The sequence below is a fragment of the Tursiops truncatus genome, chromosome 12, assembly GCF_011762595.2.
Source record: "Tursiops truncatus isolate mTurTru1 chromosome 12, mTurTru1.mat.Y, whole genome shotgun sequence".
Taxonomy (NCBI): Eukaryota; Metazoa; Chordata; class Mammalia; order Artiodactyla; family Delphinidae; genus Tursiops; species Tursiops truncatus.
In genome coordinates this window covers 16,652,890-16,680,269 of record NC_047045.1, presented here as the reverse complement: position 1 = coordinate 16,680,269, position 27,380 = coordinate 16,652,890, and positions in this window count along the sequence as shown.

The window sequence follows — 27,380 nt, the reverse complement described above, 5'->3', positions numbered from 1 at the left end:
TCTTTAACTCTTTCCAAAACAACAAATATTAAAAGTTGGGTGGGAGGGAAGGAGAGAGGGAGGGAGGGTGGGAGGGAGGGAGGAAAGGCACAGGGACTTCCAGGAAGCTATGCTGTCCTTGCATCCTTGTAAGCCTGACCCAGCATTCATTAACCCCTCTACAGTCTCCCTATCTGCCCATAGCCCAGTCATTAGAGTGTAGATGTGGCTCTGGGCAGCCTGGTGGATTCTGTCCTGTGCATTGGAACATAAAGCATATTTTCACAGCATATCTGAGAATTCTGAAAGGTTCTTGCCACCTCTGATGTCCTGGAAAATCTATTTCAAATAATCTCCAAATTGCTTTATTTATGGGGAATGGAGCCTGGCACTTGCAAATAGAAAAACGAGACAAACAAACAAGCAAACTTTGCTGGGAAACACTAGGATCTTGCTACCTAGCTTATCCAGGTTAAACATCAAAATCAGTTCACAGCAAGAGGACACGTATTAAAGAATTATGTGTGAGATAAAAGGTGAACTGAGCAGCCAGCCCTGAGGTTAAAGCTCTCCTTGCAAAAGAGGTAAGAACGATTGACATTATTCTTATAGTAACTGAACTCACCCCATCTTTATGCTGGTCATATTGCTATGGGGCATAGATTTTTGTCATTTCAGGTGCCTGAGGTTACTCTCTTTGTCCTACGGAGGGGCCAGGTTTTCTCTGTGTATGCAGAATCTAAGCCAGTCAGCCCCAGAGCCCATCGGAAGGAGTGGGATGGCAGAAAGCACAGGAATGTTGTGGAAGCTGTGGGGTTTCTTTTGAAAGAATGTGTTTTCAAGCTCAGTTTTTCTGGAATTTTTTTTTTTTTTATTGACGTATAGTTGATTTACAACATTGTCTTAGTTTCAGGTGTGCAGCACCTGCATATATATATATATATATATATATATATATATATATATATATAGTTTTTCAGATTCTTTTCCATTGTGGATTATTATATATATGTAGTTTTTCAGATTCTTTTCCATTATGGGTTATTACAAGATATTGAATATACAGTAAATCCTTGTTGCTTATTTATTTTATATATATTAGTCTGCAACCGTTAATCCCAAACTCCTAATTTATTCCTCCCCTCCTTTCCCCTTTGGTAACCATAAGTTTGTTTTCTATGTCTGTGATTCTGTTTCTGTCTTATAAATAAGTTTATTTGTATTATTTTTTAGATACCACGTATAAGTGATATCATACGATATCTGTCTTTCTCTGTCTGATTTACTTCACTTAGTATGATAATCTCTGGGTTCATCACCTAGAAGCTATTCTTACAACTTGGGTCTGCCATCATTTATTTGGTATGAGCTCACAAGTAAAGGCTTTTTAGACACATCCTACACAGCTTCTGGAGGACAGGCACATACACAAAAGTCAAAGCTCATTCTGATCATTTTAATTTAGTCATGTGTTCACTCTCAGTGAATGAATGACGTGACACGTCCCGCACTTGAAGGCTTTTGCAGCTCAGAAGACCCTGGGTAATCTGGCTCCAGCCTCTTCCTCATGATGTGATAAAGGAATAGATTTCTCTGAAGGGCTTGGCCTCTGACTGGAGTGGATGCGTCACAAGGCCTGGCTGAACTTCATAGCTCTTCACAATCTGGCCTTGGATTCATCCCATTACTGCTGTGAACAAGCCCCCCAGGTGGGCCCAGTGGGAGGATCGTCCACCAGAACAAGGTGAGACAGCTTGAAACTGAAACCATGCACCTCAGATTGGGACTTGAACCCACAGTCTTTTAATTGAGATTACACACCTGGTCTCAAGACTTAATGAAGCTCATGTTCCTGAAGTCTCATGGCAGAAAGAATTCAGTGAGAGACAAAGTGATACATAAGAAGTGGATTTAGGGGCTTCCCTGGTGGCGCAGTGGTTGAAAGTCCGCCTGCCAATGCGGGGGACACGGGTTCGAGCCCTGGTCGGGGAGGATCCCACATGCCGCGGAGCAACTGGGCCTGTGAGCCACAACTACTGAGCCTGCGCGTCTGGAGCTTGTGCTCCGCAACGAGAGGCCGCGATAGTGAGAGGCCCGCGCACTGCGATGAAGAGTGGCCCCCACTCGCCACAACTGGAGAGGGCCCTCGCACAGAAACGAAGACCCAACACAGCCAAAAATAAAAATTAATTAATTAATTAATTTTTTAAAAAAGAAGTGGATTTATTTAGAGAGAAACACGCTCCACAGACAGAGTGTGGGCCATCTCAGAAGGTGAGAGGCCCCAAAATATGGTGTGGTTAGTTTTTATGGACTGGGTAATCTCATAGGCTAATGAGTAGGGGGGATTAGTCCAATTATTTTGGGGAAGGAGCGGGGATTTCCAGGAATTGGGCCACTGCCTACTTTTTGACCTTTTATGGTTGATCTCAGAACTGTCATAGTGCTGGTGGGTGTGTCATTTAGCATATGCTAATGTATGACAATGAGTGCATAAGGAGGCTCAAGGTCTACTGGAAGTTGACTTGTCTGCCATCTTGGACCTAGCTGGTTCTAACCAGTTTTTGTCATGTCCTATGGCTATATCATTCTTTTAAAGGTTGTGCCTTGCCCCCTTCCCTTGTGTTTCAAGCTCAGGACACTGAAGCTTAAAAGGCTGTGCATTTCTAACTTCTCAGGAAATAGGCATCTCTTAGGAATGGAGACTTTTCACTCAAGGCCTCCAGGTCCAACACTGACCATGGCAGGATGGGCTTTTACTAAAGTGTCTTTCCCCCCAAGGAAAGCTGCCTATTGCCTCATGCTCAGCTCAGAAATCCTCTCCTCAGATTAGTCTCTGGGATTAAGCCCACTGTGGAGGTTGACTGCCTCTGGCTGACCACCCTTTGAAATCTTTGTACGATCTACTTGTTAGAGGCAATGGAAGGAGTAGAGGCTGCAGGGCAGCCTGGCTGGCTTTGTATACTGGCTCTTCTACTTCTCACAGACAGCCTTGGGCAAATTACTGAATTTTTGTGTGCCTATTTTCTCATCTTCAAAGTGTGGAATAATAGGAGTGCTTACATCATAAGGGTACTGTGAGAGGAAAGTGAGTTAATTCGGGTAAAGTGTATAGAACAGAATAAGTGTATTGATCAGAGCTGATCACCATTAGCTGGTATTTTCATCTAGAAATCTGGGAAGTTAGTCCACTTTCTAAAGTGGGAGTTGACTTTTTAGAACCGAATCTTTTCCTGAAGGAATGAGACGGTAAAGAGAATAATAGGGCAGTAAGAGGGGAATCTTAGCTTGGGGTGCTGTGGGGATGGTCTGGAGATTTGAGCCATAGGGAAGGCTGAGAAGGTGGTGCTGGGGATTAGGTTCTCGTTTCCAGGAATGGCAGGCTGGGCTACCTATCTTTGGTATCTTACGGGTAACAATATTGGTAACTTTAAAAGGTGAAGGCAGTATAGGTAAACAAAGTGAGACGGCTAATTATATTTACCTGAACTATAGTTTTGCCTAGGGTTACCTTGGCAGAACAGGATTAAATGAACTATAAATTCCTTTGAAGCAGAAACTGTTGTCCTACTGCTCACAGTGAGCTCTCAGTAAAGGCGTGCTGAGTAGATTAGTAAATAATGAATAAACAGCTCGAGGTCCAGGCTGAATTTACTTGGTCCATAAACCTGGCTTGGCTAAGTCCAAGGATGGCCTTTAGACCGAGCTTCAGGGATGCAGTCACTCCTACGCGTTCTTCCCCTTGCTGATTTAAGGTCTACCGAGAAAAAAAAAGGGACAGCTTAAAAAAAAAAGTTTAATATGGGGCAAATCACAACTGTGTCTTTCTACTTCCATTAAGGCTGCTCCATATTTTCTTAGGGTCAGCTAAAGGGATGGATCAGTGATGGTTATTCACACAATTTTCAGTTTTCTTCAGCAGGTTCTCTCTGTTTAATTTTTTTTTTTCTGAAATGAGATGGTAGTCAATTGGAAAAATAAAAATAAAATCACTAACATCTTTACTGATGTGGGTAGCAAGAGATGATCGCAAACAAAAAGGCTTTCTGGATTGTGTGTTTACTGAGACATAGTTTTAGATGACCTGAATTATCTTTTAACACTGTGCTGCATGTAATTTTGCACCCACCAAAAACAACCTGTCAGACGAAATGTTTTAGTAACAATTAGTCAATTGTGACAATAGGAATGTAACAAACAGGCGAAAAATGTGAGCATCCTTTGACAATGAAAACCAAAAACAATCCCCCCCCACAAAAAAAACCCCTGAATGTAGCAAATAAATAGGAATTTAAAAAATGATGCCACAAAACAGCATACTTAAATTACATATAAATACATCTGGAATCGGTGAAACTGTAAGTGCTCTCTTTTTAAAAATAATTGGCGGGACTTCCCTGGTGGTCCAGTGGTAAAGAAAACGCCTTCCAACGCAGGGGACGTGGGTTCGATCCCTGGTCAGGGAACTAAGATCCCTCATGCCCCAGGGCAACCAAGCCTGAGCGCCACAACTACTGAGCACGCGTGCCTCATCGAGAGAGTGGGCTGCAAACTACAGAACCAACGTGCTCTGGAGCTTGCGCACCACAGCTATAGAGCCCACGTGCCCTGGAGCCCGCGCACTACAACTAGAGAGAGAAAACCCGCGTGCCACAACTGGAGAGAAGCCTGAGAGCCGCAATGAAGAGACCTTGTACCTCAGTGAAGATCCCTCTCCCGCAACTAAAACCCAATGTGGCCAAAAAATAATAAAATAAAATAATTAGCAATTGACCTTTTTTGAATTGTACTTCTCAACGTCAAATATTGAAGTGGGCAAAAAGTTTGTTCGGGTAACATCTTATGGAAAAACCCGAACGAACTTTTTGGCCAACCCAATATTAGCTCAGAGATCAACAAACTTTTTCTGTAAAAGACCAGATCGTCAATATTTTTAGGCTTTGTGGGCCAAGAGACCGAATCGAGTATAATTAGTAGGTACCTATATAGCAAAGAGAAAACAAATTGCCACACTTTTTATTCACATAATTAAATATATAATAATAATAATTGAGTATAATTTTTGTAATGCAAGTCTACTAATGAAAATAATGGATCTTTTTTTTTTGGTGTAACATTTTACTTGAGAGTCAACCTCACTGTTCCCTTCCAATTGATTGCAAATGTTTTCCTGTAAAAATCATCCTTAGTTACTGGCATCCTACAAAAACAGGCTGTTGGCTGGATTTTGCCTGCTGGCTATAGATTGCTGATCTTTGGGTTGGTTGCTCAGGAGAAGACCAGCAAAGCACTGTGCATAAAACAGCAAGTGATAGTTAAACAGTAACAGCCCTTGGTTACTGCTTTTCCATGTGCTGGTAGTGGTACAGTGCGCTAGTCTTCAAACCAAATAATAGGGAGTCCTTAACGTAAACTTGGGGTCTTTTAGTAGAGACTGAAAGTAATGTGAAAATGATAGTAAGTATTTTGACACAAGAAAAGGAACCCAGCACAGAGCAGTGTGAGCTAAGAACAGCCAACACAGAGGGGGAAGAAAAGAGTGAGTGGAAGGGATTCCCTTCATGTGAGTGGTAGAGATATAGACTGTTCCTTAGTGAGGAGGAACTAGAAATGTAAAGCAGATCCTACCCAGGATTGTTTATATTTGTGTTCAAAATACTTGTTATTAAAATGAGTATCATTCTCATTCTAGAATCTGCGATGGCTTCAGATCCCTTTACCATCTTTATAAAGTCCTAAAAAATATTTTAAGTGTTTGGTATCATAGTATTTTGGCAAGTTGTATGTCGGAGTCAAGATTCTGAGCTTCAAAGTGAGGAAGAAAGATGAGCAGCCTTGACCTCACTCTCTCATCTTCTCCTCCGGCCAAACGCTCTATTAACATGACAGAAGTGTGTCTGTTACATAGAAGCCCTTAATTGTCCATATCACGCTCTATTTCACATACAACAATCAATTTAAAAAATTCTTTGGCCTGGGGCAGTAATTTATTCATTCAAAAGCGTTTACTAGTTTGTGTGAGCATTTAACCCCTTTTTCATATTTTTATTTTCTTAATTTTTATTGGGGTATAGTTGATTTCAATGTTGTGTTAGTTTCAGGTGTACAGCACAGTGAATCAATTATATATAAACATATATCCACTCTTTTTTGTTTTAGATTCTTCTTTTTTGTTTTAGATCTCTTCTCTTCTTTTGTTTTAGGCCATTAGAGAATACTGAGTAGAGTTCCTTGTACTATACAGTGAGTTCTTATTTGTTTTCTATTTTATATATAGTAGTGTGTGTATGTCAATCCCCATCTCACAATTTATCCCTCCGCCCCTTATTCCCTGGTAACCATAAGTTTGTTTTCTATATCCGTGATTTGTAAATATGTTCATTTGTACCCATTTTTTTAGAGTCCACATATAAGCTGTATCATATGATATTTGTGTTTCTGTGTCTACAAAGCTACAGTAATCAAAATAGTATGCTACTAGCACAGAAATAGAAATATAGATCAATGGAACAGGATAGAAAGCCCAGAGATAAACCCACACACTTAATCTATGACAAAGGAAGCAAGAATATGTAATGGAGAAAAGACAGCCTCTTCAATAAGTGTTGTTGGGAAAAGTGGACAGCTACATGTACAAGAATGAAATTAGAACACTTCCTAACACCATACACAAAAATAAACTCAAAATGGATTAAAGACCTAAATGTAAGGCCAGACACTATAAAACTCTTAGAGGAAAACATAGGCAGAACACTCTGACATAAATTGCAACAAGATCTTTTTTGACCCACTTCCTAGAGCAATGAAAAGAAAAACAAAAATAAACAAATGGGATCTAATTAAACTTAAAAGCTTTTGCACAGCAAAGGAAACCATAAACAAAACAAAAAGACAACCCTCAGAATGGGAGAAAAAACCTTTTCATATTTTTGTGTCCCTAGGGAAAAGCATTCTTCTTCTAGGAAAGGACTCAGGTAAAGAACTCAGACTGCTGGATTTGAATCTCAATACTACCCTGTAAGCCCTTGGGCAGTCACTTTTTTTCCCCTCATTATCAGTTAGCTCAGCTGTAGAATGGGGATAACAATTTCTACCTCAAGGGATTTTTGTGAGCAGTTAAAGGAGTTAATCCACATAAAATGCTTAGCATTCTGCCTGATATATATTATTATATATGCTCAATAAATATCAGTTATTTGTATGATTATTATTATTAAATTTACCTATGATATTTATCATAATGACAATATCATTTTTTACATCAAATAGACAGTTTACAAATTCATTCACAAATATTTATCAAACATTTACTCTGTGCCAGGCATTACTGTAGGCAAAGAATATACATAGCGTAAACACAACAGATCAATATCTGTAGTCTATGATGATAATAGATCAATATCTGTATCTATGATGATAAATGCTATGTGGAAAATTAACACTGGAGTAAGACAGGGAGCATTGAGGGAGGAGAGATTGCAATTCAACATAGGCTGGATGATCAGGGAAGTCTTCCAGGATATGGATGGCCTTTCCTCCTGAGGGGCTGAAAGACCTCGGTTAGGTTGCCAGAATTAGTGAATAAAAATACAGGATGTCTAGTTAAATTCAATCTGGCATCCTGTATTTTATTTGGCAACCATGGCTGGGGATGGGGGATGAAGAGGGAATCCTGAGGGTTTTGTTTTGGGATAAAGGACGAATAAGTTTCACTGATAGATTCCATTGGGGCGGGGCTAAGACGCAGTGTGAGGTGTTTGTCTGCACTGCTGCAAGGCCTGGGCCAGGCTCCCTTACTTGGAGTACTGAGGTTCTGTAATTTTCCTGATTCCTGCCTTCGAGTGGGTGGGAAGTGGAACAAGTGGAGCTTGGCTTCCTCTTAAGTCCTGATTTTGTTGCTTGGGGTCATGGAAAGTCAGACTGAAAATGATCTGCGATGTCAGGTTAGACAATCCTCAGGAAACAGACCCAGAAACGTCAAATGAGTTGCTCAACATTGTGAATATAGTTCCTCTCTGAACCTGGATTATTGATTTAGATGCTGCAATAAAAATAAATTCTCCATATACGATTTTCCCTTGTTTTTCCTCTGTAATTTTTCATCTAGGGTTTAGGATAGCACAATTTCCCCCAGAAGGAGGATTTCAAAAGTGAGTAGTGGTAGTTTCTACCATACAATGTAATTCTTCCAATGATTAAATGCTGTCTCTTATACACAGTGAGGGGAGAGCTGGTTTCATCTCAGCTCGGGACTATGGTGATAGTGTCGACTAGTGCATGAAATTGAAAGATGGAGCCAGTTCCATGTTAAATAGGGGGAAAGGGGTTTTGTTCGTTTTTGAAAGTTCAGTTTCTAGAACACTGCCTAGTACATTGTAGGTACTCCGTAAACATGAATATGAATAATGGATAAGGATTTGTGGTATTATGAGATTTTTTTAAAATCAAAACTTAATTTTTGTTAAATCACTTTGAAATAATGCTTATTTGCATGCTTCTGCCCAAAATAAGTGTGTTAGAGATGTTTTCTTGCAGATGCTGAAAGAAATGTGTGTCACAGTGATTCAGAGAATAGGCCCAGATAATCCTCACTTCAAACTTCCTAGCCGTGTGACTTTTCCTTATCTTTGTACCTCAGCTCCCTCTTCTATAAAATAAGAGCAATAATATACTAGTGTCTCCTTTCTCATTAAATTATTGAAATAAGTCCATACGTAAAACATTTAGATCAGTGCCTGTTGCATACAAGGCACTAGAATGTTAGCCATTAACCTTATCTTAATCTTTTATTAGTTCTAATATATTTATATATATTTCTTTGTTTGTTTTTTATTGGCCTCACTGAGAGGCTTGAGGGGAATTTTAGTTTCCCAACCAGGGATCAAACCCGCGCCCCCTGTAGTGGAAGTGGGGAGTTCTAATCATTGGACTGCCAGGGAATTCCCCCTAACGTATTTATATTATCTCCAGTATAATGCTTAGCACATTGTCTGATATCTAAAAGATTATTGAGTGACTAAATAATGTCCACATATTAGAAAAAATGTAAACTATTTACTATTTAGAGTCCTTCTGAAGATATTGCAAAAGAGTGTAATGAGTAAAAATATCACTACTTAACTAGTCCAGTCATTGATACCCTAGAGAGAGAGGAGGCTGAACAATTACAAGGATGAATAAGCCTTTGTCATTGACCTCTCCTGAGCTGAAGAGCAAGCATTTTTATATGGGAAGGATGCACTGTCTTCCCCTTTTAATATGGGTCATGTCCACCTTGGCAAGTCTGGGGCCTCTGAGCTTTTGTTGTTGGGAATCCAAAGAAAATACAACGGAGAGTGAGGTGGAAGAGTGACTTGTCAAGATGTCTGTTTGCACCATCTTCCCTTCCACCTATGCCTATGCACAAAGTATACCACAGAAGTAAGTAACCCCAAACTTAATCCATCACAACTTGGCTTTCTCTCTGCCATGCCAATAAGTACACTTTGGCTAAACTTATGGGTATTCTTCCTATGAGTCAAACCCAGTGATTCCTTCTCAGCACTCGCCTTGATTCTCTGAAGTGTTTCCAGCATGCTCTCCTTTGTGAAAGTACTGTATGATTGGAATCTAAAACATGCCCCCCACCCCTACCCCAACTGTCTCCTTGGGCTGTTCCTCTCTCCTCACTTCCCTATAGTGGCTCCTCTTTATTTCCCTGTTATATATTTATGGTTCCCAGTGTTCTATATTTAGATTTCTTTTCTTCTTATAATTTCATCTTCATTCATGTTTTACAGTATCGTATATTAACTAGTGAAGTAGGCTAAACAATGGCCTCCAAATATATCCGGTCCTAATCCCTTGAACCTGTAGATGTTACCTTGCAGATACGATTAAGATAATCGTCTTGAGATGGGGCGATTATCCTGGATTATTCTGAATCATCCAGGTGGGCCCTCAATGACAACACTTGTGTCTTTAAAAGAGAGAGGGAGTTGGGGATGTGATATAGATAGCAGAGGAGAAGACACTGTGAGGCAGAGATTGGAACGATGAGGTCGCAGTACAGGAGGTACCAGAAGCCATCAGAAGCTGGAAGAGGCAAGAAATAGATTCTCCCCGAGAGTCTCCGTAGGTAGGGAGCATGGCCTGCCAGCACCATGACTTTGGCCCAATGATACTGATTTTGGAATTCTGGCCTCCAGAACTGTGAAAGAATAAAGTTCTGCTGTTTTAAACCCCAAGTTAAACAGCGGCCACAGGAAACTAATACAACTAGAAAATCTAAAATATATGCCTGTAATTACTACCTCTTTTCTGAGTGCCAGATCTACAAAATCAAAGACCTCTGGACATCTCCGCCATATTTCCCATTTAACATTCGAGCTAGTCACTACTGAGTACTTGCAATGTGTCAGTACTTGCAATGTGCAATGTAAAGCCCTAGATAAATATTTTCTCATTGAATTCTCATTGAATTCTCACACCATCCCGATCAGGTGAATACTTTGTTATCCTCACATTAGAATAAGGGACCTGAGACACAAAGAATTTAAGTAGCTTGCCCAAGACTGTAAAGATGCTAGAACTGGGATTTTGGTCCTAGTGTGGTCTGGCTTCAGTCAATCACTAAAGACAGTGCTCTGCTGCCTCAAATTACCTGACATCTCAGGCTACTCAGAGCCTATACCACGTCCAACCAGCAGTGTCCAGGCTCTCTGAGAACAGATCACTTTAGTTGGATTCAAAAAACATTTACAGAGCCCCTACATCCTGCTAGGCATTCTGTGCCAGCTCTTTGCAGCCATGACCAGAGGCAATCTGTTGTTCTTGTTCAAATAGCAAACTATCTGAGCCTAGAACACTTCCCAAATCTCATGCGATTTCAGAGTTAGACCTTACTTCATGAGGGCGATCTGAACCTGATCTGAATTACTGTTGCCTCCTAAAAGCCTAATGTTTACTAACAAACTCTGTTCTTAGAGTGCTGTGGCTGTCACGTTGCCGTGGTCACTTTCGCTGGGTTGCTACTGGACCCTGGGGCAAAGTAGAGAAATGGAAACTGCAAGCATCACCCCTTAGTATTTATAGAGTTCGACCTTCTGTGCCATGTGTGGTACATCTGGAGGCCCTGGACCCTGGGCTGTCCAATATTCCCCTCTTGGTTCTTCCCTTACAGTTATACTAGAAATGTGGACAGTAAGTACAATAGCTATAATATCTTAGTCATCTACTAGGTACCAAATAGTCTACCTATGCTATCCATTTAATCCTTTCCACAATTCTGCAAGGGAAGTATTATTATTGCCATTTTAGAGATGAGAAAGCTCAGGCTTAGGGAGGTGAACTAATTTGTCCGAGCTCTTACAGCTTCTTAGTGGCAGGGTAGAGTTAGGATTTAAAGAATCAGACAGTTAAAATTATTAAACTAGACTGAGACATTTCTTAACATAATCTAAGTTTCTTCTTCAGGTTGCCTTGGGCAGTGCCGAAGGAGAGGCAGGAGAGAACCAGGTACATGGTTCAGGAAGTTTCTCCCTCCATTCCCCAGGGAGCCAGATATCATGATTTCTGCCTCTGAGATTGCCTTGTGCTTGGGCACAAAGGAGTTTAGTAATGATACTGATATTATTTTTATGACATATGTCTAAGCCTTTCTAGGATACTGAGTACTTTAGCACAAAAGAGCTCTTCCCATAAGTGGGGGTGGGGGACGGTAGGACTTTCTCAGAATTCTGTGTTGGGATATCCCCTTTGTGAAGAGGAGGGTTTCCTGTGAAGCTAAAGAAGTTTACATTTTCAGGGACTCTAATTTGCCGGGGCATATGCTTTTGTAAAATCTGAAAAAGTAGAACATTTTAACCACATCAGTTAAGCCTGCTCTCTCTTTCCACATGGAATTCCTCTCCACGCCCCTTCGTGTTGGGTGGTGTCAGATTGGCTGAGGACGTTTTGGGTATTTGGCTAATGGTAAACTGAATTGGGGATCCTTTTAGATTGGGTTTGGTGGGATGTGTATATTTATGTGGATTGTGGTCACTTCCAGGTGTAGCTAAGTTCTGCTATCTGTCCTCATGCAGACACAATTTCCAAAATACTCCCACTACCCACTCATTTGCAGTCATGGAATGAAGACACAGGGTTAGAGGTTATAATGTGATCTGAGTATATCCTTACAATGCCAGAAATATGTGGATATAGAGGACTAAAAAGGTTTGAAATGCTCAGAGCCAGAAGCCCATTTGTGGAAAGTTCTTCAAATCATCCCACATGAACAACTGTAGGCAAAGGTTTTGGTTCTCATGGATGTGGTTAATGCAGAAGTTCTCTCCTATCAGGAGATTCATGAGGGAGCAATTAGAGTATGCAACCTGAAAAAAAAAATTAGGAAAAATATACTATAGGGTGTATCAGGAAGGTAATTAAAAACATTATTTTATGGATTTTGTGATGTTTGTGGCATTTGTCAGCTTTTTAAGTGTAAAATTTGTGGTGATTTCTTCTTCTAATTAAATAGTCACATTTGTGTCTATTATTTGTTATTTTGCACTTTTTCTATGAAAGAGGGCTCCTGTAATTGTATAAGCTTCAGATCTCACAAATCCTGTTTCTGCCTCTGTCACTGTGGTCCTTAAAAATGCACTAACTAACCAGACCCTTCGTGAATGGCTGGTGGCAGGAGAAAGATGGAAGAATCCAACCTATGGGCTGCCAGGGGAGAGGTCTTAGAAATGATCTGGGACGGGGGCTCTCAGGCTCTGGTGTGAATGATCAGGTCCCACACACTGCCTGGCCCCCATGCCTCGCCCACACTCTCAACAATTTTTTTCCAGCAAGGCTGGTCTAATGAGCAGGCAGCTGTCATCACTCCAGAGCAGTGAAGCCTTCCCCAGCCTGCTACCGTGTCTCTTCTCTACCTCCTACAAGGCCTAAAATGTCAGAATTATAGGCACATTCCTTTGGGTTCAAAAAGTTTTTCAGTCTTCAAGCAAATGTTCTTACAATCAATTTCATCGTAAGTCAGTATTAAGTATCCCTCAGTCCTGAGGCTTAGGAAATGCAGAGGATGATGCAGACTTAACAGGTTTTGAACGTCTACTATGTCTCAGGTCTTACATGCACTGTATCATGTCTAGTCTCAGTTCATGCTCCAACAGAAGATGCTTAGAAGGGCCACCAAATATTGGCTGAACAAGATTTCACAGAGATTAGGGCCCCAAATAGTTAAATGACAAATTAAGAGACAAGGGCTTAAAAAATGTCGGGCATTTCACAATCATGCCTTGGGCCAGCCCTGCTTTTACTGTTTTTCCCCAACTCCCCAGAAATGCTTATTACTACTTTTCCTAATCACACAGGGCAGGGTGGAATACACTCTACACTATGGAGGATGTAAAAAAAATAACCCCTGGTCAATGAAAGTATGTTCACCTAGCATAAGGCACATAATTAGGATTAAAAGCCAAATGACACCTAGATTTCAACAAAAATCAGTTACCAAAGGAGAAAGGGTCTTCATGACAACCAGAACCAGACAGTTAAACATGAGCTTTCAATGGTTTGGAGTGTTTAGGTTTTGCAATGGTGCGGTTTGGAAGCTCTCCAGCAGAAAAACTATTTTCTTTTAAGAGGAGAGCTCTCTGTAATATTTTCTTTGCTGAAATAATGTGATCCTTAATGACGTCTTATATGACCCAAACTTTAAATGGATCCATTATTTTAGCTGACTTCATTCTTACTAGGTTTTTACAGGTCAGCAATGAACTATCAACAGCTTCCTGATAATTATCCTACTCACCCAAAGAACTGTTAGCCTGCTGGTCTTATCTATGTTAAAAGGAAGCTGTTATATGTACCAGACTTCCTCAGTGAATAATACAAGTCAAACTGAAATTCTGCAGAAAGGGCCAACATTGTGAGGTTTGAGAATGAAAAAACAGGTTGAAAATGATGATGCTATCCTGTCTTCAGCTCCTTACTTGCTGAAATTCTGTGTTTCGTCTGGCACAGGAATGGCTTTACAGTAGAGTCAGCAGCATAACTAGTTGGGTCAGGAGAGGCTCTCTGGGTGGCTTTATCAAAATGTGTGGACACTCAGCATATGCAGTTAGTTACCTGGGTGATCTAGTTTGAGAAGCAATGTGGAAGGCACTTCAAGTAGCAACTAGTAAAGTTTCCAATGGAAGTTAATTTTCTACAATTAGAGACTCATTCCTTTGACTATGAAATCTTTAAGAGTCTGCTATTGAAATACCACTATAGTCTTTGGTTGTCACCTACCCCCAAAGCAAGACAAGATTCTGATAGGAGGGGAGAGAGGCATGTTTTTACAACTGATGTAGAGAATCCCAGGAAGAAGAAAGGTGATGAAGTAGTAAGCTTGCTTTCTTTAAATGGCAAAGGGAGGAGGGAGTTAATGCTGTTCTCATCTAGTAATCTGTAAATGGGTTGTTGGAGCATATGGGTCTTAACATGTTCCTAGATTGTGGGTGTGTGTATATGTGGACCTAAAATGAAAAGGCTTACTATTAGATTCCACCTCTCGTCAGCACAGTACAAAGTTCCTCAGGCAAAGTCATGGTTTATAATTAAAGGATTTCTGCATTTGCTAATTGCCCATGGCATGTACCCTTTCTTTCCAAGGCAAGCTTCTGAATTTCAATGATGTTTTATTATAAATCTATTTCTCATCAGGTTAGAGACTATCCCAAATAGCAGATTAAATTCAAGCTGCTCAAGTAGAATTGGAGAGAGAGACTCATTTAGATGACCTTCTCTTAGAGAGGTCATTCTATCCTATATTAGGCAAAATGAAAAATAAACGGGGCATTTGACCCAAGGCACAATACATTTTTTATCGCTCGCTGCGGTGATAATGCAAGTTTTTGAATAGCTAGTTGTATGGTGGTGACTTTGTACATTAAACCAAGCACAGATCAGATTACATTGTCAAGAAGTCAACAAAACTAGTATTGTTACCTCAGAAGATCAAGGGACACTCCCTCAGAAGAAATGAAGACTGAATAGACATAGAGTTTAATATTTCCTCCCCTTCACGCCACTTTTTGGGTAAATATTCTGAACTTGTTTATAAACTCTGCTAGAGATCCATCAGTGATCCAGAAAAGTAATGCGGAAAGGTGAGGGAAAGACCTACTGGTGACCATCAGGTTATATTCCAGTTCTTTTTAAATGTACCATTTAAAAAAATGGCTGGTTAGCTGTCATTTTCCTATGTCAATGGTACAATCTGATTATCACTCTGCATAAGTTACTGTAAATAATGTTTTAAAGAATAGGCAGGGTATAAATATAGGAATACAATACTGAAAATGAAATAAAATATATCATAGAAATCTGTCTCCTCTCTATGTCCTTTTTAAGGTGATCTCTTCCATCTCCATGTATTTGAAGACATTTTTATGGTGATGGATCTCCTCTTCTTTCTGCCTCCACTGTGGCCATCCTGTATGGGTCAGTGGCTTCTTTGATCACTATTCAGAGTGATAAACCCACTTCACAGTACAATCTACTACTTGAATATCTATATGTATGTCCATAAGAAACTGAGAGAAAATATCATGAAGTGATACGATGGCCTCTGATATTTTCTATTGCACACCATTCTATTTCACTGATATTGCCGGTCAAGACCACCAAAATGATTGTGTGATCCAGAGTTTGAAAAACAGTAGTCAAAGCTAGCATCACCATTTGCCCGGATATCTGCAGCAGCCTGTTAGCTAGTTTCCCTTTTTCTATGTTTTCCTCTTTGATTCCTTATTCCATAGAGCAGCAAGGAGACTCTCAAAAGATAAATCAGAACATGTAACTCCCCTGCACAAACACTTCAGTGGCTTCTTGCATTCAAAGTCCGAACTCTTCACCATGGTCTACAAGATGGAGCCCTTGACTTCCTCTCCAGCCTTATCTTATGACCTCTCTTCTTCCTCAACATACTCTGGCCCTCCAGAACTTGTGTCAGTACCTCCAGGACACCAGATTCTTGCTGCCTGGGTATCAGATGCTCTGTCTGCCAGGAACACTCTTTCCCCAACTTCTCATGGCTAGCTGTTGCTTATCCTTTAGTTGTTGGCTTAATTATTTTCTCTGCAGAGAGGCCTTTCCTGACCATCCCTTCTTATTATCTATCTCAGCCTATTGTTTGAACATGTACCACGTTACAAGAACGAGGAAAAAATATGGCAGCTAGAGAACTGACCAAGTAACACGTAGGGTGGGGTGGTGGGAGGAGGACCCTGGGCAGGAAATCGCACAGCTTTGGGGGCTGGGCCGTATTCATCTTAGGATCAAGAACTTGGAGTTTGGAAATGTGACTTTAGGTGAGGCATCTTGCCTTTTTAGTTTAGTATAGAATCACATTAATTTTGAAAATGCTACATGTCTCTATTGCAGAAGAATGAAGTAAAGGAAGGATGTAGTTATACGTAGGCCAACAATTTAAAGAGAAGCCATCAGGTCCCAGAATTAGTGGTGACAGAGGTAATCAAAGTGACAGGCCGCACAGAAAGACAGTGCTCAGGTACATGGGTCAGAGGCTGCTGGTAGGGCCAGCTCCTGCCAGCTGGCTGTTCTTTTTGAGATCTCTTCTTGGCTCAGAACTTAATTAGAGGGTTTTATGTGGTGTTTGAATAAGGAAGATGTTTCCATCTTCTCTAACTTTGGAGATCCTTCCTGTTATGGAGACCATGGATAACCTACCAGTTTACTACACCGGAAGTCCTGGTGAAGAGGCACCGTAAACCTCTTTGTCCTAGGGATTAAAGGTCCCTCTTTCTATCCCAGCAGTTCCAGATCTACAAGCAGATTTTGTACACAGTGTCACCCCTCACCAGCAGCCAGCTGGAGGATGGAGATCTGGATATACCTGCTTTGGAGTACAGGTGGGACTTGGAAAAAGATAAATTTGGCTGGGCCTCAAGGTAGACGTCCTTAGAGAGAATTCCCTGAAGTCAGATATTGGGAGCATCATCTGAACCTCCTGGGGCCTGATGCCCAGGAGAGCACCACCTGGCCCCGGGTAACCCCCTCTGCCACTGGGGGCTTTTGCTCCTAAGCATTAGGGCCCCACTCCAGCTCCTGCGGTAGAGCTAGCCTGCAGAGCACCAGGCACGCTCTGGGATACACCACCATGCACTTTCTCACTTCCTATTGCCCAGTCTACCCTTGCAGCTTGGCCCACCATAATAATCTTATGTTTATTCCTTCTCAGCTCAGCACCGGGGGATCGTTTCTCCAAATCTATGACATAAATGTACATGTGGGTGTTTCAGTCCATATCTTTCTGGGCCCCTATAATTCCTCAACAGAGATTTGTGTTAACTATTTTGCTCCTCCCCACACCCCCTGAGGCTCAACCTTGAATAGAGTTTACTATGGCCCCGTCATTTTGAAGGGATTAATTGTTGTGAGTTCTCATAGAAAAAAATCTGTCTTAAGAACTAGGAAAAAATATCCATCCCCAGGGTTCCTGCATCCGACTCTCAACCTCATGATTTAATCACTTCATTTTAGAATAATGCACTCAGCTATTTCTATGTCAGCCATTGACTTTTCCCAAGTAATGAATAATAAGGAAAATGTGGCATTAACTAAGGCAGCCTTGCCATGAGGTTAAAGGAACACAGACAGCTGATCTCTAGCATCTCTGGACCTTTGGAACAAACCTAGTTTCTCCCTAGGGCCAAAATGCTTTGAATTAAAATTTATTAAAAACAAAATGAACTGGCTATTTTTGGACTAGAGTTTGACCTCTTACCTAAATCCTGATTGAAAATGGTTTGTGAAGTTCTGTAAGAGCAGCCATTCTTTTCCTTTCTTTCTCTTTCCCTTCCTTCCTTCCCTCCTTCCCTTCTTTCTTTTTCTTTCTTTCTTTCTTTCCCCTTCCTCCCTTCTTTCTTTCTTCCTTCCATCCTTTCTTTCTTTCTTTCTTTCTCCTTCAATTATAATTCTGGAATAATGTAACAGATAAAAAATATAGGAAACAACTGGGAATTCAACAGCATTTCTGGAATTATGAGGATGAGCCACTGACAGGCAAAGCAATAACAAAAAACAGACTTCAACTGGCAAGAAGCAGCTGGTCACTGCCTGCAGGGGATGGTCAAGTCAGAAATTTGACTGTTTCATGTGTTTGGATAATGTAATCTAACACAGATGCTGAAACAACTTATGCTATAATGATATCATATTTGCTATGTTCTACTTAATTGTAATCAAAGTTCAATTTCCTAGTGCTATTAAACATAGTAAAATACATTGTAAGCATTTATTAGCCAAAATTGGATTTAAACAAACAAAGTGGCATTGGCCCCAAATGAAAGCAAATTGGACTGAGGCCAAAGATGAAGGGAGCCTTATAGATAAAGTCACAGCAAGAGACTAAAACTGGGGCCCCTGCGTTTGAGAAGACTATAGTGCTCTTCAGGGAGACACCACATTTGTCCACAGGCTTTGAGAGAATAATTTACATTTCAATTTTACAACTGATATTTGTGATCAGTGCTTCAGTTAGGTGTACAAAATCTTTAAGTGGGAGAGTATGGTGATACGTCTATGGGTTTGTGAATGTTGAACTGAAACCCCTACATTTCATTTCTGCTATAACTTCACAATGGCCAACAGATGATATGAAATGCTGCTGTCAGAGAGGAATGAACTGAAGGCATAATCAGAATCCTGTATGGTGGATGGATGACCATGAGATCTTAGATTTTTGAAGAACTAAACAGACTTAAAATATACTGTCCCAGGAATGAAGATGCAGACCTAGAGAATGACTTGAGGACATGGGGAGGGGGAAGGATAAACTGGGATGAAGTGAGAGAGTGGCAATGGACTTATATATACTAACAAATGTAAAATAGCTAGCTAGTGGGAAGCAGCCGCATAGAACAGGGAGATCAGCTCAGTGCTTTGTGACCGCCTGGAGGGGTGGGGTAGGGAGGGTGGGAGGGAGACGCAAGAGGGAGGAGATATGGGGATACTTGTATATGTATAGCTGATACGCTTTGCTATAAAGCAGAAACTAACACACCACTGTACAGCAATTATACTCCAATAGAGATGTTAAAAAAATATATACTGTCCCTTTGTTCTCGTAAGCCTATTAGTATTTTCAGACCACATACTTTTTAAAATTTGAGCTATACAGTCACTATACTTAAATGTTCTAAGAAAATAAGAAAAGTTTTTATCAATACGCTTATTACTATAAAATTTGAATAAGTAGTAACATAACATCCTTATACAAGTAAATGTTATATTTTAAGTTTTATAGCTCATGTATGAAAGCACAATTTGAAATCTAAAACTGAGTATTCTTCATAAATCACTTGATTAAAAAACAGAATGTGGTGGAAACTTTTGAAGTATTCCCAGAAACACTGAAGAATAAACAAGAGAGAAAAGTTAAATCTGCAATAAAATCCATTAATCATATGTAATTGGGGCTTCAGAAAAATGAGTCATCAAATGATCGTAAGTTTGGAAACTGTTTCATGATGGCATTGAGGATATTTATTAAAACTTTAAAGTTGACCATATTCCAACTGAAAACATTATCTTCCTAAATAGAGAATTTTTACTAGAGACACACAGGACATATTTAGGCTATTTAATCTAGATTATTTGCCAGGTGATTTTTAGGTAACCATAGTGATCAGACCTTAAGGATTTACAAAAGGTTAACAGCAGCTGATAGCACTAGATTGATTCAACAGTCATTTATCTGTATTAATGAATAGGGAATGAGAAAGGATGTGGGAAAGAACAAACACCTAGAGAAAAAATTAGGGGAGATATAAGCAGATGTGTATACCCATAGGCTCACTTCCCACTACGGCTGTGACCAAACCCCCTCCCACAAGACACACACACACACACACACACACACACACACAACTGCAACTCACGTATTCAGGGGTTGTGCACTGCGTTGGGATTTAAGGGAAGCTAAAGGCTCAGGCTACCCAGGTTTTAGTGCAGCTTGAAGTACAGTTTGCAAAGCGTCTGGTTAATTTGATCAATACGGGCATTCAAAATCAATAATGTAAGTTCCAGAGTAAATGTTTTGATCAAATTGGTCTTTAATTAAATTTAGAAGACAACTGAAATTTCCATTTTGCTCTATTAAGCATAAGAAGTTTAACCAGACATCTGGCTGTTTAATATCATGTAGATAAAACAACTAAATAATTACCTTGTTTTTCAATGTTTTAATCCAAATGTTTGCTAGCTTTAGACACAAAGCAGATTAAGAATTAGTCATGATAACTCAATTTCTTTGATTTATGAAGAAAGTGTGACTCAAAATAATGATCTATCCAATAAGCAAAGGGTAATTACTTTCATGTCAGAAATATTTAAAAGTCATCTCTGCACTTGGTCGAGAATTATAACATATAAAATAGAAAACATTGCAATGTACTACATAATTATAATGTTATAGTAAAATTTAAAGTTAAATATGACTATTCTTACTGTTTTATTTTTATGATTATTGACTTTATTTTTTAAATAATGAATTAAAAATATAGATGTGTTACTCTGAGAAAGAAACGGACTAACCTGCAGGAGTTTCCAGTGCTCCAGAGAGTTCAAGGTGCCGGTGTCACATGTACACACCTGTGACCGGTGACTTTCTCAACAAGACCTGTAACCCAAAGAAGGACAGAGATAATGTTCCAAGACATGTCAGGAGTAGAAGATTAGAATAAACTAGACAAGTCACAAGTGCTCACAAGAAGCATTTCTTTTTAACACACAGTAAAGTCATATATTCTTGGTCAGTGCAAGTACGTTGAATTACTGCTCACAGAGAACTCACGTTGAGTAGATGGGGACAGTATGGCTACCAGATTAATGCCAGTGGAGAGAAAACCAAATATCTTCAGAATTTTAATGGAAACCAGGGAGAGGTTGTGGAGCAAAGAATCTCATGTGCCATTTGTTTTCTTTTTTAATATTGTAAAATGGCTTTCTGATAAGAAAAAATCAAGAATGTCACTTCTTTTATGCTAAACAATGACCTCATTGAGTGATTACAAATATCAAAACCTGGAGGGCAGTTCTATGGCCCTTTAGAGTTATCTAAACTGTGGCTACTCAATTATGTGTTAGTGCAAACTCCCTTTTAACCTCTAGGACCCCGGCTAGAGTTGTGGCTTCTTAGAAATCGATCTCCAGTCAGAAGCTTCCATGGTTCAAATATTAACAACTTTGATAGCTCTTGCTTTCCCCCTACACCTTCTCAAGTAATGCCTAATCCACTAGCATCCTGAAGCCTTTCTTTTATTAGAACGTTAAACTTGAATCTCTTTTATCCCGTATTGCTAGAATAAATTCAGGTGTCTTAGTGCTTAGAGAGTCTGCAGTTGGTTTTCCCATTCATATTTTACTTAAGGAGCCCAGAATTTTCAAGGTGGTCAAATTTATCTTCCCAGAGTCCAACTTGAACAGTTTAAAAAAAAAACCCTGTCTTTTAAATGTGTTCATCACCCTAGTAGCTTTGGGAAAAAAAACTTTCTTTTAAAGATTATTTGTTGTGTTCAGCTTCTCAGACTTTCTAAGACAATGTGCTTTTTGGTTGCTTACAATATTCTGGAGCAATTTCTCCCAAACATCAGGATAACATTAATTGTACTATTTAATTTGTGATTTCTTTCTTTGCAGCAGCTAATTTTGAGGTTAAGGGAAAGAAGAGGAAAAGACTTTAACAAAGAAAGTGATGGTAGAAATGTTAAAAAATAATCCTTTCAAACAAGGAAGTATATGCATTATTGAATCAGTGAATGGTCTAAGCATGTGAGCAAGTATATTTTTTGTAGCTGCTATAAATTCATATGGTAGTTATGCAATTTCTGGATTTGGCATATCAAAATGGTGCTAGTAAAATGGATATATACCATGTTTAATTATCTCTGAAATGTTGAAAGCTCATATAAATCAACTATCCGTGGCCAATAAATATATCAACATAGGTACAAGGTAAGAATTGGCTAAAAATGTATATGAATGAGCTGGATATACCCATAGAAGATGGTCTTTTTTTTCCCCCTTTTCATAAGGTACATACATAGTTTGGCCAAATTCCTTTTAGAAAAAAGGAATAATTCATTATATTCCCCCTTTGTGCCCTTCTCAAAGCTTTACAAGCACCACAAGTAAACATCGCCATTTTCTTCAGAGAAGTTAAACATTCTTCTAATACAAACTGCAGAAGGAAAAACTCATAATATAAATATGACTTTGGGGAAAAACAGTTTACTTATTCATATTTGGTAGGTTTTGAAAATACATGTATATTTCTAGTTTACATTTTGCTAAATGAATGTGACTTTTGAATGTCTCTTTTGTTTGGAGGAAAGAAAACAGTCTGGTCCAAGGGACTTGCAACATTGATTTAAACGGCAAGCGTTTCACCAAGATGTCAAAACAGGAAGAACTTCCGGCATAATCGGCACTGACAGTAGCACAAGAAAATACTGGCTCGTCTTTCTGATGAAAACCTTTATTAAAGGATGATCTGTATTGAGTTTGATTTTAAGAGTGATGACACAGGACTGTGTTGCTTGCATATTGAATTTCCTAAGCTCACTGATCTCTGACTGTGCAAAGAACTATTTTTATGTGGTCATATACTTCAAATAAATACTCTTAAAAATAAACTTAGGAAATGACACTTAGAAGATGCTCAACTGTAGAGTACAGATGCTTTTATAAGATGTTCACAGGTGAGAATGCAGTCCATACAAACGACCCTCTGTGTGGCTAGAGGATCTCTTCAAACTGAACGATTTGTTATCGATTATTTAAATACACTCAGATAGAAGATGAAACAGTGTGATCCCAAGAAAGGGGTGCTGGCCCGTGACTGAGAGCAACTGAGTCTTGCTTTAACTTTTCCAGAACTAGCTATGTAAACTTACGAAAAACTACCTAGACTTTCTTCATCTCTAAAATTAGGACTGCACATTGGTCAGAATAATTTTGAAGATAAAATGAGATAGTACAGAATGAAAAGGTTTGAATAGTTTAAAATATAGAACTAAACTGTTGATTGCTAATAACCATACAAGTAATAAAATGATGGACTGCTATTCCCAAGACTAGAAGCTGTATGACTTAGCATGTTTCTGGACTTTGATAGGCCCTGAATAAACATTTATTTCCCTGAAAAAAACATGGGGAGAGTCATTTTGTAAGCAGCATTCCCTGGGAAAAGAGGTAATGTAGTTTCCCAAGTGAGTTTTAATTTTTACACGAGGCCCTTTAACTGACTGCTGTTCTACTAACCCTAACAGGACGGCAGAGAGCTCTCTGGTTTGCCCTGCAATGTGGACTTCTGCACGGGCATGCCCGGAGGAGGACACCTGTCTGTCCCTCAGTTGCCTCAGGAACCACTGGGCTTCGCCCTAGGAAGGCGGTGAATGGCAAGGAGGTGGGGAGTAGCCCAAATTCCCCACATTGCCACTGCTCTGACCCTGGGGAGGGAGAGGGGCAAGGAGTTTCTGCAGGGTCCTGTCACTTTTGGTGGAAAGGATCAAAGAGCAGAAGCAGGGGAAGGTGGATAATCAATGGAAAGAGTGGACAGGGCTGGTGTGAAAAGATCAAGAGCGAGACAAGAATCCGGGGAGAGAAAAGAAGTGTTCCTAACAGCAGTGTTCTGAGCTCTTCTCTCTCTCCTTCTGCGTAGAGCTTGAGGGAATCACTGCATACTTGTTTGCTGCTTATTTTCTGAAACCATTCCTGAAAAGGCAGGAAGCAGACAAAGCAAAATGGGAAGGGCAGCACAACTGCTAAGTGAACTTGGTGCAGACTCTGAACCTCCCACCCCGTTACAGTGTGTGTGTGTGTGTGTGTGTGTGTGTGTGTGTGTGTGTGTGTGTGTGTGTGTGTGTGTGTGTGTGTGTGTGTGTTTTTCTCGTAGGCTCTCTGGAAGGCTGCTGGCTTGCTAGGTCCCCCTGCGACTCCCATCAGCCCAGGCAGGTGCATTCTGGCCCCAAGAGCTGTTTCGGGATAAAACACCTTGGGCTTCAGTGATGTGTCCAATCTGAACGTACAGAACTTGGAAAGAAGGAAGGAGCAGAGTGCATTTCCAGTTCAGTTTTAAGTCTAAAAGGAAAATGAGAAGACAGGCAGAAGGCAGGGAAAGAGATGGAGAGCAGACACACACATGGCTCTGAACCAAGGCTCTGCCACTTCTGTAAGTTCCTTAACCTTCCTCTGCCTCATCTTCCCTATCTGGAAAATGGGGATGTGATATGCAAACCTCTGATATTTGGAGAAAGTTTAAAAGAAATGGTGTATATAAAATACTGAGCATACTGTCTGGCACATTATAACGAACTCAATAATGGTATTATTCAGGCCAAAACTGAATTTCTCCTTATTGTGCTAAGTCCAGATTGATTGTCACTGTAACTTTTAAAGCAAGGTCAACTAATCGTGGTTTTTTTGTTTTTGTTTTCCTCAGAAATGTATGTAAAGCTTTCTTTTAAGGATTACAGATACGGACTTACAGCATTATATTGCCATAGATCTTTTTTTCCCCTTTTAGATGAGGAAAAGTAAATTATTTACCAAAAAGGTTCAGAAGCTAAAGCCTAATAGACACACACACACATATATGACAACTCTGCAGCTAAATTTAATCCAAGGATAACTGTGTTGAGCGATGACCTTGCTTGTGAATGTGTTTGGAGAGTACAGACTTTCTCATTTGATAATTACTTTGGTTTCTAGGAAAAAAAATGCTTGCAATTGCAAAATTTGCAATTTCATGTAAGGATGAACATTTTTTTTCTCTCCAGAATGTAAATATCTCAGTTGGAAGACGGGGAGAAGAGAGACAAAGAACAACAGATGCTTTCATGCAACAATATGTATCCAGTGGCCACTATGAATCAGGCCCATATGAATCCAGTCAAAGCACCATCCAGTGCTGCCAACAGTAAGAGATCCCAGATGTCCCAGGGCAGGAGGCGGTGGGTCTGGATTCCGGAGATTTGGAAGGTTGCTATGAAGGGAGAACCCGAATGGGGATGGGGAATGCTTTGTTAAGGGGTCAGGGAAGTGTCAGCCACAAAGCCCTGGCAGCTTGAGAGAAGGGGTCTTGCCCCACTGCTGCTGGGACTCTCATCTTTTCCCCTTGCACAGGGTCTGATGCATCGCAGTCTCTCTGTATCTGGCCTCAGGCTCCAGTTCTGCCTCTCAGCCATGCCCTCCACTCTTGGGGGAGGTCATGAGAGCAGCTGGGCAGAAAAGAGCAGCCTCTGCTGGGGAGAGGGTGCCCACCTAGAGAACCAGGCTGCAGTGGCCCTTGTTAGCTCGGTGTAGAGTGTGGCTGGGCCCGTGTTAGCATCACATGGGCGATGTGCTGAAATGCAGATTCCTTTAGCCCTACAGAACAAAATCCTGGGCATAAGTGAAGCCCCGGTGCTCAGAGGCTCTGAGACTCTTCTGATTTTTTTTTTTCCACTTTATTTTTTGAAAAAGGGTTTAAGTACAAAATAATGGCAGTGGGGCTAACCCCTTGATTTCTTTTTAGTGCAGTGTACCTAATACATGATCTATTCCTTTGCCCTTGTTTTCAGGGGCAGAATTCATATTAGCCTTTGAGAGAAGCACTTTTAACAGGTCTTTTCTTTTTCTTTCAAATCGTTTTTGCTGCTGTACTTGCTGCTGTGCTACCTTCCAATGGGAGGTACTGGTAAGCTACAGGTATCCCATTCCTAAAAAACGATGGCTAAACAGCACTCCCAGAGAAATGGGTTGGGTTCAAGGCCTGACTTCACCACTTATTAGCCATGAAAGGGGCAAATCTCTTTACCTCCCAGTTCCTCTGTTTCCAAATCCCTTCTCAACTGAGAAGAATATCTTCTCAACTGAAGATTAAATGAGGTGCTAGGTGTAAAGACCTAAGCAGAGTATATCCCAGAGGTGCTCAGTAAGTTCCTGGAAATACCCCAATCTCCTTTCTTACCGTGGTGGTCTATACAGCCTTGCTCAAACTCTAATTCCTTTACACTCTTCCCTTTGCTGACAGTGCTTTTCTCCTTCTTCCTCAACTACCAAGAAAAAGCCACTTTTCATGATCCGATCCAAAGGACATCTGTCCTCCACTCTTCTCCCCTAGTTCCCCTGAGCCCACCGCTGCTCTGTGTCACATCGTTCCTCCCCCATAACACATGTACAGTTGAACCATAATTCTCTACTTGCCTGTCATGCCCACTAGACTGCTCGAAACGCAGTAATTCTGAAATCCTCAGCACTCAACTTGGTGCCTGGCACATAACAGGTGGTCAAGCCACATGCCTATATGTGCTTCTTCTGAATGCAGGAGCAGAATGGATGCATTTATGCATGGGTGGCTGGACACATGAATGTGCTTCTGGGGAAGCGACGGGCCTGTGAGAATTGTGTGGTTGGTCGTCCTAGAGTCCCTTCCCCGACCACCCCACCGTGGAGGCCGGCGCTGAGGGATCAGGGCCTCCGTCTGAGGTCCAGCCGGTTCCTCCGCTTTGGGAACGCAGCTCCGCAGGGCACCGGCAGGGGGCGGCGTTGCCACGCAGCTGGGTGCTCCGCGGGTGACCGGCCCCCTCCCCGGCGCGCCTGGCGCGCTGCTTTGGTGACGAGGCCGGGGCTCCCCCAGTTTGGAGAGGGCGGGCCGTTCTCCCTCACAGACCGGGCAGCTGGGGTCGCGCGGGGCCACGGGCGGGAGTATTCAGCTTCCCAGGCGCGTCCCTCTCTCCCCTTTCCCTCCCTACCCCCCCAACACCCCCTCCCCCCCGCCCCCAGCCTCTACGCGAAGGAAAGTGACTCTCAGTTTGGGAAAGGCAACTAGCGGCCGGAACTGACGGCCCGAAGAAAGGGCGCGCTTTCTGGCAAAGACGTGGGTGCGAGCGCGACTGCGCGCGAACATAATGCTACACTCCTTTCGCGCCGCCGAGGCGACTGAAGTTGAGGGGCTGGGGGAGGAACGCTTGTGTCCTTTGAACTCGTACTATCGCGGGTCGTGGAAAACTAGCTCGTGTCACAATGACATTCGCATTCACTTGAAAAAGGCAAACCTTAGCGCCGACGACGACCACACTTCGCCTCCTCACTTGTCGGCGAGACACCGCACCGCCGAGCGTCCGGCCCTGCACAGCGGCCCTTCGCGCGACCTGGCGGCCGCGCATTCCCCGCGCCGCGCTCCGGGCCCGCCTCGCTCTCGGCCCCCGGCTGCGCGCCCGCCGGGCCGCCCAACGCGCCGGGGCGTCCGGTCGGGGACGCGCGCCGCGCCCCCGGCCGCCCCGAGCCGCCCGTGCGCGGGAGACGGACTCACGCTCGGCCCCGCCCCCGCGCTCCGTGGGCTCGCCCGGAGTTCCCCGCGCCGCCCGAGATTTCGAGAATCG